The following is a 9,858-nucleotide window of genomic DNA, read 5'->3' on the forward strand; positions in this document are numbered from 1 at the left end:
TTTTACTTGTGAAAAACAGTTTTTTTTTGTATAATACAACTTTGAATACGAGTATATTTAAGCTAGATCAAAACTCAGCACAGAACAAATTTATTTACATCTCTCTCCATTCCATCACGCTAAAAGTCAAGAAATGTGTCAATAATTCAAAAAATATTTCTTTTTTCCTAACAAACATATCTTGACACGACAAACAGAGGGTTGATGTCTTGCGTAAGATAGCAAGATATCTATATCTTCAGAAACAATATTCAGCTTGTTTATTCAGGTAAATCAATGGTATAAATTAAAAATAATCATCAAATATATCAGGCTTATTTTCGAACTATAGTTTGAAGTAAAACAGGGTGATCCCCTAAGTCCACAGCTATTTAACATAGCTATGGACCCGCTACTCGAAACCATAGCTGTGGAACAAAATGGCTGTAAGTGGGACGACAGTAGCTGGCAGCTAGAATCCTTTTGCTACGCTGACGACAACGCACTCCTAACAGGAGATCCTGCCGAAATGTAGGGCAACCTGAACATAGTTGAGGAGTTCTGCCAAGCAACCGGGGTGAGGTTGAACGTGAAAAAGTCAGCTGGCTTTGACATTAAGCCAAGGAGCAAAAGCAGCTATGTAATCAATGACCTCGAGCCAAAGTTAGTAGTAGATAACCAAAAACTGCCGTTGGTTAACCCAAGTGAGGGAAACAAATATCTTGGAGTCATGTTATCCTCATGGACGGGATGTATAAATGAAGACGTATTAGCCAAGTTGGAAACTTGGTGCGAGAGGATAGGCCAAAGTATATGAAAGCCACGGCAAAAACTGGAAATTCTAAAGTCGTATGCCCTAGCACGAGTGGCATACTATCTTTCCCAGGTGAACTACCCCCAAACAAATTTAAAGGAAATTGATTGCATGATTCGACGCTTTGTCAAAAAGTGGCTTCACATACCAGCCTACTAGAAATAGTTTTGTTCATGCTTCAGCAAATTTGTTTCACTTGCGTTTCGTACGCATGAAATTCTTAAAGTGTTTTCATTTTTACAGCACTGAGCCGATACCACTGCTTGTTGACTATCAGTCCCCAAAGTATCTTCACCTCAGTAGTCAGTACTTCGGAACTGACATGATTTATAACAAACCTTTCTAAAATTATCCGTTTATAAATGCATAAATTATAAAGATACTAAGGTTTCAACTCCCTCAGGCAAAATTGGTTTCAGGTGCCCTTTTTGATCATATAGCTGTTTCGTTTCTTATACATCCATGACTTTCGGTTAAATATTAGATATTCAGTTTGTAGAGACACTGATGAAGATAAATCCAGAAAAGTGCCTCGGAAGCATGACATTTATAGATGTTGTTTTAATGTCTTATGCAGATCACTCCAAACGAAAGTCAACTGCATAAGAACCAATGGTTTTTTCTAGCTTCGGTTGATCTCAAATAGTGAAATGATTTGACCGTCGTATATTAAAAGAAACTGTATAACATAATCCCGGAAGTGTTCAAGGGAAACTGTTGGGTTGCTGTTGTGTTGATGTAATCCAAATTTGGATTGTTCATATTAATTTTGCATCATATTCTAACAATAACAAAATACAGACAGCTATATAGTTCTTATCTATTTATCCATTATGTGTCTACCATAGTCTGTGTTAGGATGTTAGTATGAATGTCGAAGATGCTAAATTTAAAATTACATTGTTAAGACGTATCTAAATATATCAGGTTTTTTTCAATCATTTTTAGCAATCAAATGTTATCAACCTTTGTGATGAATTAAGGAAGTTTTACAACTACGATTCATGCTGCTATTTATTTAACAAGAATATATTGGTTGATTGATTTATTGGTGTTAAACGCCACTTTCAGCAATATTGTGGTATTTCATGGCGGTTAGTTTTTGTTCTCGTGGAGGAAGCCGGAGTACTCGGAGAGAACCACCGATCTTTTGTAGGATAACTGACAATTCTAGTCAACTAAGATTGGAGTCACATGCGGGATTCAAACTCACAACATCTGTGTTGACAGGCTAGTCATACAGTAGTTTGACTACATAGACCACTTGGCAACCGAGGCCCCAACAAGAATAGAAAAATAAAATATCATATGAAATGTAATTAACAGCTTATCCACCAGTTTGATCTATTAATGAGTTCATTATCATTTTATTATGTAGTGCGTAATTAACCACGAATTATCCGACCAAGACAGATATTCATGTGGCTTTACGTTTTTTCTTAAATAACAGAGTGTATTAAAAGTATAATTTTGACAAACTAGAGACGCTAAAGAGCTAGAGTCGCTCACCTAGTTATATGTTTATCTTCAACAATGGACACGCTCCAAGATTGTGGATAAGAAAAGCATTCATGACTACAACCTCTCTGTATTGTCTTGTATTTTATCTTTGCCCAAAGCACAAAAAAGTAAACACTCGTAATCTAAGTAAAATGATTCATGTATAATAAGACAACTGACAATCATATCTGTGCTGGCCTATTTGCGGATTTTGTCTTGCTGATCTTGGTATTTTTTAATGTTTCTATCTTTCTATTATAGTTCTTAAGAAAGCACAAAACAATTGGTAAAAATTGGGGCCAACTGACGATTTAGACCATTTGACTTATTTGTAGATCTTGTCTTGCTGATAATTATTGCAATTTAAATTTCCATATTTTTTATTAAAATTTTATTAAAAGAATTCTTAAAAATCGTTATTAAAGAGCAATAAATCCGATAAGGAATTGACTGACAATTCGACCATTTTGACTTGTTTGTATATTTTGTCTTTTATAATAAATATAGCAATAACTCCAATAAAGAGTCAAATGACGATTGAAGCCATGTTGACTTATTTGTAAATCCTGCCTTGCTGATCATTTAACTATTGAAATCATTCTCTTTCAATTATGATTTTAAATGAAATAAGCAAAATTACAAATAAAACATTCGTTAAATTCGTCATTAAATTGCGATAACTCCTATAAAAATTCATCAGACCGTTTTGATTAAAATTGACAGTGAGTATTTTATAGTACATGTACATGAAATACAATACATTACAATTTTAAACATATGTATATAAGTCAAGAAACAACCCGCTTTTAGAGGCTTATTATGCACTGTCGTTTCGTACGAAATATTATATAAATACATTTCAAAATCATATTAATTCTTATCATATATGAGGCTTGAATCTTCTAGGTAGTTTCAATATACTGTATCAGTTGTCTTTAATACTGTTAAGATACAGGTGAACGTATCTAAATATATATTGCTTTGATAATGTAAGGGATTTAGTTGTGAATGTAAAAATGACAGAAAACGCTTTCCTTAAACTTCAAAAGTAGTTATGTACCACTAGTGTATATGTACATGTATGCAAGGGCGATTCCAGGAAATTCTTTCTGTGTGCTAAATTTGCATGTTAAGAGCAATAGATTTACACGGAAAAGCAGGCGTATTAAAGTTGCCTCTCTTTGTTCGTATCACCCATGTATCAGCAATTGTATCATTTATAGATCTAGTCATGGATTTGTAATTAAAAGATAGACATTATATCAACTAGATTTGATTGAGTTATGACAGTTGTAAACTTGATTTTGATTTTTAAAAAATGAGTCAGCACAATTCTGTGTTTATACCATTTCTAATGTTAATACAATATAACAGAGAAAAAATATATGCGTATCTATCTGATACTATTTAACACAATTAGTAGAACACAAGCATATGTACATTCAACAATGAACAGATCCTGCATGGTACAATGCAGCATGTTATAAAATATGAATAAATCTCAAAATCTGGAACATTTTTGCCCGTGTAAAAAAAGAGAAGCGAAAGATACCACAGGGACATTCAAACTCAGAAGTAGAACATAAACTGACAACGCCATTGTTAAAAAAATGAAAACACAAAACACAACATAGAAAACTAAAGACTGAGCAACACGAACCCCTAAAAAAACTGAAGGTGATCTCCGGTGCTCCAGAAGGGTAAACAGATCCTGCTCAACATGTGGCACCCGTCGTGTTGCTCATTTTATTACAAACCCGGTAATAAGTCTAATTCGGTAGGTCACATTCGGGGAAGAGGAGACGGGATTGTAGTTACGACAATTGGAACATATCCGCTATCATCTGTGAAACGGATATTCCTTAACGGTCACCTAACTCGTGATGGCGTCCGTAAAATGTACGAAGGGACGATTTTAACTTCATCACTTGGAACTCTTGGTTTAATAGCTTCCTTGTGAGCTGCAACCCTCTATCCAGGAAATCATGATAGGAAATACAAGTCCTGGAATATCGTCAGTTTCGCTTATTGATACCCCAATGATAGTGCGGCCAAGATTTTTAAAGTTGGCACAGTATTTCAGAGGAGACAATTTTAATTTGATATGACCACAAGTTCATTGTTAACTTTCTTTACAAAAAACTCTAAAATGAGAATCGTCCATGTTTAGTGAACTGTGTAATTGAGATCAAATTCATAATTTGACACAAATTTTAAAAGTTTGCTTCTCAATGAATATGTTTACCCCCAGTTTGTGGTGGGGTTCGTGTTGCTCAGTCTTTAGTTATCTATGTTGTGTGTTTTAGTACTATTGTTTGTCTGTTGGGCTTTTTTCTTTTTTAGACATGGCGTTGTCAGTTTATTTTTGACTTATGAGTTTGAATGTCCCTTTGGTATCTGTTTGCCTCTTTTTTATGAAGTTTCAAATCTATTAGATGGTAAAGTATCTGTTGGTGTTGGAAAAACTCATTACAATAAGTAAAATATATTATGAAGTACATACAAAGTAGTTCTTCTTAGATATGAATCAACTACATAACAAACCAAGGACAAACTAGAATATAAATTATATACAGCGAACAATCGGTTTATATGTTTTGATAGAGAAGTTCATTTTGCTAATATACTTACACATACAATTGAATTCAAAAGAAAATTTATAATGCAGAACAAACTGTAGAAAATAAATACAATAGAACCTGCCTTAATTAAACCTAAGTTAAACTTTTTTTGTCAACAATTTTGAAATTAAGACTTGCAGAATATGTGTGATTTTGCAGGATTTCTATCAAATAAAGATTGTTTTTTTTTAGACTGCGACATCACAGTATTTCACTTCAATGAATGTAATAGAAAAGTATATAACAGCACACCTGTATGAGTGATAATTACAATACAACGACAAAAGTGCTTATTACAACAAAAAGACAAACATTATATATTACAACATGCAGATACGTGTGTGTTTATAATACACAGTGCATATAAAATCAATTGCATAAACTAAATGCCTATACTAACAAATTACATATACTTTACATATACACTGACCCATAACACACACTCCATCCATACACTGACCACGAATATACACTCCATATATATACTGAACAATTGTTAAAACTCTTTACATATATTGAATATGATATACAATCCATAAATTCTACGACCAATGACGTAGATTCGATACATATACTGACCAAGTATATACAATCCATACATGTGTTGACCAATTAAATACAGTCCATACATATACTTACCAATTATGTACACAACATACATGTACTGACAAACTACATACACTCGTTAGATAAACCAACCAATAACATACACTTCAAACATTATTATATACACTCAATTAATACTATATACTGACCAATTATACAAACTTCGTAATACACTGACTAATTACAGGAGTAATACCACAATTCTGTTTCACCTAATAGTCTTTGTTAAATTTGCACTTTTCAAAAAATTGTGAAGAATTCATCTTTGTTTCAAATAGTGAAATACTTGGCATGAGTAAAGTTTTATCCGGTCCAGTACTACAGACAAAATTTCACATAACGTTTCATTGCATATAAGATAATAACCATCACTGGAATTTAACCAATAAAATGTTCACCCCTTTTTTCCCTGTTTACAAGCTTTAGTAACCATGTAACCTCAAGTTTCCAAAATATTTTATAGAAAAATCAAATAAAAAAAGAATGGTGCTTGGAAACACCTAAGATATATGTTTATGACTCAGAATCTTTTTACTGCAATGAAATTTAGGATTATTTTCCTACACATGTCAAATTCAAGGGAATATTTTTTTCGACCCTTTTTCGTATGCAACCGGATGTGACGTAATATGATTTGGTGGTGTTACACCTACATACACTCTAAACATATATTGACAAATAACACACACACCATACATATATTGACAAATTGTATACACTCCATTTTTATACTGACCAATTACCTATACATTAATCAATAATATACACTCCGCGCAATATTGGCCAAATAGTATTTACATTGTATTTGTGAACTACTATTTTAATATGATAAGCAAAACACAAAATCATTAATATTTGCATTTATAAAAACCTTGCAATAATTTCTGAATTCACAGTTTGTACACTCAAATGCGAAATAATCAACATCACCTTTCGTAGGTTCTTTTATACTGACACAATTCTTACATTGAAACTATTGTTTCCTAGTTGTAAAATTCACAGTTTACGAAATGATTACTTTAGTTGCGATGCTTTCAATTGGAGATTTTCCTCAAGAAGATTAATAATTTCCAAAAATGGAAATTTACGGGCAATATCAAGTGGTGTCTGACCTTTCTTATTATACATTTCAACATTTGCATTCCGTGCAAGTAATAGTTTTACAATTTCAATTTTTCTTGCATATCTGTTGTGATATTTTGGGTTGTCCACATTTCGAGATAATATTAAAATATCCGTGTTACAAACCGTGTGTAAAGGTGAATTACCATCTTTTGTTTCACACTGGGAAACATCCGCATTGTTCTGCAGTAAAAGTTCTACTATATCTGAATATCTTTCTTGGCAGGCCATATACAATGGAGACTTTCCATCGTTGTCACACTGAGAGACATTCGCATATTTTTGCAGTAAGAGTTTCACTATGTCTATATGTCCTCCTCTACAAGCCACATATAGCGAGGACTGTCCACTTCAGCTACATTTAGAGACATCAGCATTGTTCTGTATTAATAGTTTCACTGTATATGTATCTCCATATGCACAAGCCTTATACAACGGAGATTTGTGATTACCGTCATACGTACAGACATCAGCATTGTTTTGCAGTAATAATTTCGATATCAATGTATGACCTAATTCACATGCAATACTTAATGGAGACTCGCCAAAGGTATTGCACTTACATATATCAGCATTGTTCTGCAATAATAGTTTCACTGTAGATGTATGTCCTCTCTCACTGGCCACATACAATGGAGACTTTCCATCAAAATCAACCTTAGAGACTTCAGCATTGTTCTGCAATAAAAGTTGCACTGTAGATGTATGTCCTCCTTCACTGGCTACATACAATGGAGATTTTCCATCAACGTTACACTGAGAGACATCAGCATTGTTCTTAAGTAACAGTTTTAACATATCTATATGTCCTCCTTCACATGCCACATACAATGGAGACATTCCAAACAGATTACGCTGAGAGACATCAGCATAGTTCTGCAGTAACAGTTTCACTGTATCTATGTGTCCTCCTTTACTAGCCACATACAATGGAAACAGTTTGAACTGATTCCACTGCGAAACATCAGCATTATGCTGCAGTAAAAGTTTCACTGTATCTGTATGTCCTCCTGCGCTAGCCACATACAATGGAGACTGTCCATCTAAGTTGCATTGAGAGACATCCGCTTTGTTCTGTAGTAACATATCAACTATACGTGTATGTCCTTTTTGACATGCCACATACAACGGAGACTCTTCAAAAGTGTTACACTGAGAGACATTCGCATTGTTTTCTAATAAGATTTTGACTATATCAGAATGTCCCCTTTGAGATGCCTTATGAAAAGAAGATCTGTTAACTCTGTCTGTCTTATTCACATTGCATCTAACATTTAAAATTAAGAACTTTACAATATCAAAGTTACCACCTGATGCCGCTTCTATTAAAGGTGTTGTACTTATGAGGTGCTCGAAATAACGGTGAACTGTATGGTCTTTTTTTTACTTTTCCACCTTCTTTGTCAATGTTTTTCAATACAAGTTTTGCATCATCACTCCTTTCAAAAAAGCTTATTAACTTCTCAGTAAATGACTTATATATTAATTGTGTATTATGGAATGTACTAGTAATGTCAAACGCTATTAAGTCATATAACAGTCTATCAAAATAAACCTCTTCTTGATGTTCCATTGGTACAATTGAAACATCATTTTCATGATTTTTCGATGAATCAAAGATGAAATGATCACGAATAAATACCGAAGAAGCATTTTTGATAAAACATTCTGTCAGAATCTGGCCACAGATTAAAGCTGCAATTTTATAGATTTTGTCATGTATTATTCTATACTCCGTGCCTCTCATTGTTAAATAAGTGCCATTTAACGTAGAAAAACCTGATTTTAAAGAATTTCTATGCATCTCTTTGCTAAGGTTTATGTCAAATTCTTTTACAATGTCTTCAATTTTGTCCTTCAATTCTGAAGGTGATCTTAATGTCAGCCAATTTATATCGAATCCACCGTCAAATAAGATACACAGAGCAAGAGCACAGCATTGATTTTTGTTTTCATAAATGATATTGTTTATGTTATCTTTAATACTGTTTAAAGGAGCTGTAAAAAGTTTCTTGACTTCTTCAGATGTTTTGTCTTTTGACATTTTGCAAAGCAAGGGAAAGAAATCAACGTTATCTATGACTTGTTTAACATTTTCAATTATATCATTTTGAAGGTACTTGTGCAGCATAACCATCCTTTCCGCTTGCAGAAGACAGAACTCTGGTGATAGTAATTTGCATTCGTTTTGTGTTAGAGATGTGAAACCTTTAAACTGTGAATCTTTATATATATGCAGTCTACAAGTAATCAATATTTTTTGACCTGATACCTTGTCTTCATTTTTATTTCCAACATCATTTTCTGCAATTTTAAATATTTTCACCATGTAGTCTGACGTATCTCTCCATGTCTGTAACGTCTGTCTGTTGATTGTTTCCTTTCCACAAATGTCATCCACAACAAAGACTTGTTTTTTGTTTTCATCATAATAATTTATAATGTCTGTTGGTCCTGTTAAAACAGGTATTATCTCATATCCAAACTTGTCACGTAAGCGTAAAGCAGCATGGTGTATGTTTGAAGATTTTCCACAGCCCGAGCTCCCTGTCACAATTATACAGTTTTTTAAGGGTAAAGATCCCAGTATGTGAAGTGTGGCTCTTGTTTCGACAAAGGTAGTCTCCTCTTCCTCCCATTCTTGTATTTCTTGTCCGTGTTGAGTTTTAAAGAAAAAAATAACAACAACTATTGTTTAGTATTGCAAGTATGATTTTGAACATAAACTAAAGAAAAACAATGTCCGGTTGTAAGATACTGTTGTCAACATAATGGAATTCTATGCCAATGTCTTACAAGTGAGAGGTTTAGCTAGCTATAAAACTAGGTTTAATCCACCATATTCTACATGTAGAAATATCTGTACCAAGTCAGGAATATGACAGTTGTTTTCCATTCGTTTGATTTGTTTGAACTTTTGATTTTGCAACTTGAGGACTTTCCGTTTTGAATTGTCCTTGGAATTTTGGTTATTTTTCTATTTTACTTCTTTTGCAAAGAAGAAACGCATTTGCAATGGAACAATCCCGTGTGTTACATTAACTGAAATAACCAAGGTTTATTCTTTCTGATAGAATGTTCTGAGAGAATCAAAATATATTTTATTTAGTAATAAAATTGAATTAAATCATGTTGATTCAACATTCCATTGCATGATATTCAGCACAGCTGTTTGATATAGTATACGTTTAACCTTTCAAAAAAACAATATGTGAA

Source organism: Mytilus californianus, unplaced genomic scaffold (assembly GCF_021869535.1).
Source record: "Mytilus californianus isolate M0D057914Y unplaced genomic scaffold, xbMytCali1.0.p SCAF_10, whole genome shotgun sequence".
Lineage (NCBI taxonomy): Eukaryota > Metazoa > Mollusca > Bivalvia > Mytilida > Mytilidae > Mytilus > Mytilus californianus.